This window comes from Cibotium barometz, chromosome 26, assembly GCF_041138505.1.
Source record: "Cibotium barometz isolate CiBa-2024 chromosome 26, ASM4113850v1, whole genome shotgun sequence".
Classification (NCBI taxonomy): Eukaryota; Viridiplantae; Streptophyta; class Polypodiopsida; order Cyatheales; family Cibotiaceae; genus Cibotium; species Cibotium barometz.
This window is the reverse complement of record NC_141071.1, coordinates 53,642,283-53,649,054: the sequence shown is the minus strand read 5'-3', so window position 1 is coordinate 53,649,054 and position 6,772 is coordinate 53,642,283. Positions and strand designations below refer to the sequence as shown.

Genomic DNA, 6,772 nt, shown 5'->3' with positions numbered 1-6,772 from the left:
AATGTGAGCTAGCAAATCCAACGTTTTTATAGTTCCAATTTCCATGCACCTTATAACGGAAAGGATACAAAATGTAGAGTGGTACCCTTTGAAGGCAAGTGTATTTGTAGCCAGGTGAAATTCTCTCGTGCCACTCGGAATGGAATAAGTCAGCCCGCCCTACATTGAGGGAAAAAAAAGGATAGCAGTGACACCATGGGGGTCAGCCTGCCCGACAGTGAGCAGCAGTCAAGCCGACCGTCGGTGTGTATATAAAGTAAGAGAAATTGCCATGTATAGATGTATAGAGTATCACAACACAACCACGTGTAGACAATTGAATAATGGCTCGCGTTTCTTGCTTGCTTGCCTTCTCCCTTGCCTGCGTGCTCTACTGCATGGCAGCATTAGCCGGTACCTGCGGTTTGGTTTGATGATAGTAGTACTCTTGTCACATGTATTGATTTTAAAAAAAATCTTAGTTATACTTACTAACATTCATCTGTTTAATTATGTACACAGCGAACGCCGCTGAAAACAGCCGCCCTAACCTTATGACGATGCGGCAGAAAGCCCTTCCTACCATCGGTGTGAACTACGGCCGCGTCGCAGACAACCTGCCTCCACCTAAGCAGGCCGTAGCGTTGATGCGGAGGATGGGCGTAGGCAGCGTTCGAATATTTGACGCGGACCCGGAGGTTCTCTCGGCCCTGGCCAAAACGGGACTTCGTGTGGTTATCACGGTCAAGAACCAAGATATCCCCGCAGTGGCATCCAGCCAGCAGGCGGCCGACGATTGGGTCCGGCAGAACGTGCTGCCATACCATCCCGCCACGCATATTAACATCGTAGACGTGGGCAATGAGCTCCTGAGCGATCCGAGCAACAAGGCGGTGTGGCAACAGCTAGTTCCGGCCATGCGCAACGTGTACGCCTCCTTGGCCAAGGTGGGGCTTGCAGGCCAGTATCACATCAAGGTCACCACATCCTCCGCCATCGACATCCTGGGCAGCTCCTTCCCGCCCTCTGCTGGCGCCTTCCGAGATGACATCGCCACCTCCGTCATGCAACCCCTCCTCCAGTTTCTCTCCGATACCAACTCCCCTTTCTTCCTCAACGTCTACCCCTACCTTACCTGGTCGGCTGACCCTCAGCAAATTCCTCTGGACTACGCTCTCTTTGGGGCAAGCGACGGCGCTGCAGCAGCAACAGCAACTACTGTGATAGACGGGGGGCTTAAGTACGACAACCTCCTTGACGCCCAGCTCGACGCCGTATGGGCTGCCATGGCCAAGCTCGGGTTTTCTCACGTGGAGCTGGTCATCAGCGAGACCGGGTGGCCCACTCGCGGCGACGCCAACCAGCCCGGAGCGAACGCGGTCTTGGCCGCCTCTTATAACCAGCGCCTCGTGAATAAGATGCTGGCGTCGCCACCACGTGGAACTCCCTTGCGCCCAGGCACCTTCATACCAACCTTCGTCTTCGCTCTCTTCAACGAGGACCTCAAGCCCGGCCCAACAACAGAGCGAAACTGGGGCCTTCTCTACCCCAACGGCACCCGCGTGTATGAAGTGAAGCTTACAGGTAGTCTCGTGAAACCGGACAGCCATACGCCCTTATCCCGTCATCCCCCTTCCACACCGTCTCCGCCCTCTCCGCCTCCCCCTACCACTCGTACACCACCCCCAAGTAACACACCCACCAAGTCTTGGTGTGTGGCAAAACCTACAGCTCGCCCCACCGCCATGCAGCAGGCTCTAGACTTCGCGTGTGGAGCAAACACGGCCTTTTGCCAAGCCATCCAACCCGGCCAGCCTTGCTACGAGCCCAACACCCTGCAATCCCATGCGTCCCACGCTTTTAACGCGTACTGGCAAACCCTCAAGACCCACGGCGCCACTTGCAACTTCGATGGGGTTGCCGTCATCACCATTACGGATCCAAGTAAGTTTAATCCTCACCTTTACCATATAACTGTATTTTTTGTTTCCTACACTAACTACATATGTTGTTTCATGATGCAGGTTACAATGCATGCCAGTACACCTCCCTTTAATGTTGGATAGCTATAGTATGTAGTTTTTTGGGCTGGACCAATGATGTAAAAGACATTTCGTTGGCTTGAGGGCTGAGGCCCCTTTTTAAATGTGAGAATCTGCAGAAAATCCCTTTTGCCTCTCTTCATTGCCCATGCAAAATTAAAACCTTAGTTTCCCTTTCTCTCTCTCTCTCTCTCTCTCTCTCTCTCTCTCTCACACACACACACACACACAGGCGTGCGCGCACACACACACACCAAGGGCATGTCTCTTCTAGAGTAACATTCCTTCTTTTTTTTAAAAGGAAGAGTCATTGTTCTTTTCAATGATTCATATAATTCAATAAAGTCGATTAAGCAAAGGGTAAGAAGAAGAGAAGAGTTTGTGAAAAAAGAGTAAAATTCCTAAAATATGCATTAATTGAAAAAACACTTACACAGATAAAAATTATAAAGTGATGCAAAATAAAATATTTTTTATATCAATCACTTGTAATAACTTTGACTTTATTAGAAAATTATTGGTGGAGCTTGTTAAAGTCATCTGCCTAGTTACCATCGTAAAGTGGTTTGACATCTCCCCTAGTTAACCGTGGTTAACATCTCCCCTGAAAAGATGCAAGGAGAAGGGAGCTTGAGCTCTTGCAAGCACAGACACACACACACGCATACACAAACCCTAGAAGAGAACACATAAGGTGAGAGGCTGAAAATTGATATTCTTCTTCTTCAATAAAAGAGGTCTACTAAAGAGATAAGGTGACTAACACACATGTTAGAGTATATACAAGCGGCCCATAATGTGAACATGCTAAAGTGGAGTGGGTAGGTGTGGACTAGTTGGTATAGTCCAGTTGTAGGATCTGTGGCGAAGATATGTCGGTGCCAGCTACCAAACCTGCCAGCAGTGATGTAAATGTCAAACGGTCACACAGGCACCTCGTGAGCATCAGCTCATGTTCAGCTTGACATCTCAACACTCCCCCTCAAGCCCAACTCCATCTTGTGAACTCCAAGCATATCTTGAAATCTGCGGAGCTTCTCATCTCCCAAGGCCTTCGTGAAGATGTCAGCGAGACCTGATTCTATGTGTTGACGTAGGCCAAGTCGATGTTACTTGCCAAGACTCTCTCCTTTTGATGAAGTGGTAGTGTACCTCAATGTGTTTTGTCTGCGCATGGAAAACTGGATTCTTGGCTAACTGTATACTGCTAAGATTGTCACAATATATGACAACCTTTCTCTCACATGCAACCCCAAATCAGCAAGTAGCTTGTGTAACCAAGCTATCTCACATGCTGCCACCACAACTCCTCTGTACTCTGCTTCTGTACTCGATAAGGCAACTATGGCCTTCTTCTTGCTGCTCCATGCCACAGCTCCATGCCACAACAGCACTCTCAAATGAAAACATAAATCCACTGGTAGATCTGTCTGAGATGCTACCTGCCCAATCTGCATCTATGTACCCATATAGCTCCAATGGTACACCTACTGCATAAAACAATGCATAATCAACATTGGCCCTCAAATACCGAAGTGTACGTCACACACTATATCAAGATGTGGTTTATGCAAAACTTGCATAAACTGACTCTCTAAGCCAATAATGTAACTCAAATCTAGCTGCTAATCATGACATAGATCAAACTCCCCACAATCTTCTTGTACATAGTGGGGTTCTCCAATACATAACCTACATCCACACTAAGCTTACCATTTTGATCTAATGGGACCGAGATTAGCTTACAACCAACCATCCCATACTTGGACAACATGTCCAATACATACTGTCTCTGCGATAGCCAAATACCTTCAAGTGTGCGAATGACCTCAATGCCCAAAAGTAGCGCAGATATCCCAAATCCTTCATGTTAAACTTCCTTTTGAGAAGCCTTTTGACATGCTCAATCTCTTCCAAGTTGTCACTCCCATCAATAAGATCATCTACATAGATAGTGATAATCATAATACCCTTATCACTCTTGCGCACATACAAAGAGTGATCTGCATCTGCCATATGTAAACTAATAGTGACAAGATACTCAGCAATCTTGTCATGCCATGCTTGTGGAGCTTGCTTCATCCCATACAAGGCCTTATGAAGCTTACATAGGTGACTTGTATCCTCAAAACCAGGTGGCTGAACCATATACACTTCTTATTGCAAGTCACCATGCAAGAAGGCATTTTTTCCATGCGTCTGATGTAAAAACTAGCTTGTAGATGCAGCCAACGTAATCAAAGCTCTCACAGTTGCCATCTTTGCAACCGGGAAAATCGTCTCCTCATAATCAATCCCATGTGTTTACACATATCCTTTGGCTACCAATCTAGCCTTGTACTTGCTTATGCTACCATAACTGTTATGTTTAGCCTTATACACCCACTTACATCTAATAGCTTTCTTGCCTTCAGGCAATGGCACCAAATCCCAAGTCTCATTTCCATACAATGCATCCATCTCCTCATCCATAGATTTCTCCCAATACACATTTCCAATAGCCTCATCAAAACATGTGGGCTCTACAACCTGCACAACTTTTGCCATGTAAGCATACCGATGTCCCACATAACCATCGTAAGTCAACCTCTGCATAGGGTTTTTGACTCTTCCAGAACTTCGTAACTTTGCATTCATGCCTTCCAAAGCCTTCTTTACACCAAGTGTCCTCATTGATGGAATCCCAAGATCGGCCTCATCAAGGTTCATCTCCGAGCCACTAAACTCTCCATCAACAAAAGAATGCCTTGCAGAAATATCAGGCATACCAAGGGGCTCTACCACTTTCTCTTTGCCTTTATATGATGTTCCAACTACGTTTCTAGAACTCGTATTATGATGCAACCTAGGACTCCATGGTCTATCAGTAGAACCACTGCATGAGGACTCTCCTGGTCCACTCAATGACTGTGATTGCTGACTTACATTCTTTGCAACCACATTTCCACTTACATCGGCCCCAACAGCATCTTTTTCAAACAAGCTACTCATCTCATCAAATACAACATCCCTGCTTACCCTCAATTCACGTGTAGCAGGATTATAACATCTATATCCCTTTTTCTCAAGGGAGTATCCACTAAACACACATTTTTCAGTCTTGAATCCAACTTCGTATGCAACTCATCTGGCACATGCAAATAGGCAATATATCTAAAAACTTTCAAGTGAGACAAATTAGGTTTTTGAATTTCTCTTATTGCATTACATCATGTATGGCTATAGTAGGAGTCATGTTCATGATATAAAATGATGTAGAAATAACTTCAGCCCAATAGCTATGCAGCATTTTCTTCTCTATCATCAATGCTCATGCTATCTCTACAATGTGCCTGTTTTTTCGCTCAACAACTTTATTTTGTTGCAGAATGTCTACATGTAAATTGTCTTTGAATGCCATTCTTCCACAAGCCGCCAGAGAACTCATTGGAAAAGGATTCTCCCCCTCTATCTGACCTTAGAAACTTCACATGCTTTCCTATTTGCTTTTTAGGCATCACTCTAAAATTCTAAAAAGGAGTGAAAACTTCACTCTTCTCATTCATGAAATACACCCACACTTTTCTCATGTGGTCTCATCAATGACTGTTACATAGTACCTACAGCCACCCATAGACGTAGTTCTTGCAGGATCTGATACATCTGAATGCACAATATCTAATACATTCCTGCTCACATTTTTGTCATGTGAAAATATGTGCTTTATTTCATTTCTAAATTGACACGCTTCACATACTTTCTGCATACCTTCAACCTTAAAAACTTAGGCAGGCCTTTAACAATTTCTTTAGTCTGCCTAGACTTCATTCTTTGTACATTTACATGCCCAATTCTCTTATACCAAATGTCTATATCTACAACAACTCCTAAACCATTTGCAAACATTGTAGCACTCACTTCAGGCATATTTACATTCAATGTAAACAAAGGGTCCACTTTGCTGCCTTTTGCAACCAACCTACACTTATCTTCAAAGTCTTCTACATAACTACCATCAGGATTAAAGTGCACTTGCAAACCTTGCCCAATCATTTGGCCAATAGAAACCATATTCTTTATAATGTTTGGAACATGAAGTACATCGACTGCAATTGCATAGACAATGGCACATCTCCAACATGGGCAATCGGATGAACAGTGTCATCCCCTGTTTCAATAAAACCTAGTCTTTCAAGACTCTTCATTTCCTTGAACCACTCACCATGACTTGTCATGTGGTTCGAACCACTTGAATCAACATACCATACATCATCCTTACATGCTACTACATCATTTCCAGACACATCATTAACTACATGTTGCATAACAAACAACCTCTCATTATCCTCATTATTTCTACTAGAGGACACATAGTTATTTTGTTACACTTTTCCATTTCACATGTCATTATGCTTCTTAATAGCAATCTGCCTGCACATGTCCAGGCTTACCACAATAAAAACATCCTCGTGTATTATTATGATACCTTTGCCAATTACCACAACCTCTTTGACTCCTCCTGTCTCTAAACTAGCCTCTTCCACCTATGTGTTGTTGTTGTGAATCCTGGGACTGTTGCTGTGGTGACCAAAATTTTGATTACTTTTTCGGCTACCACCTTGGGCATGGCCTCGACCTCTACCTTGTCCTCTACTTGCACTTGTGTGTGTAGAAAGCCTGTTGCTCCAAACTACCTTTGTTTTGTGAAGATTGATCTTCAGCTAAACTCTTTTCTTCAATAATCAGTATTGACACCAAATCTGTAAAGTTGA

At 44.4% G+C, this 6,772-nt stretch overlaps 1 pseudogene; it reads left to right on the top strand.

Moving 5' to 3' along the window:
* Positions 1-323: 323 nt before the first annotated feature.
* On the top strand, positions 324-2,035 carry LOC147624094 (putative glucan endo-1,3-beta-glucosidase A6 pseudogene; annotated as a pseudogene).
* Positions 2,036-6,772: the final 4,737 nt, after the last annotated feature.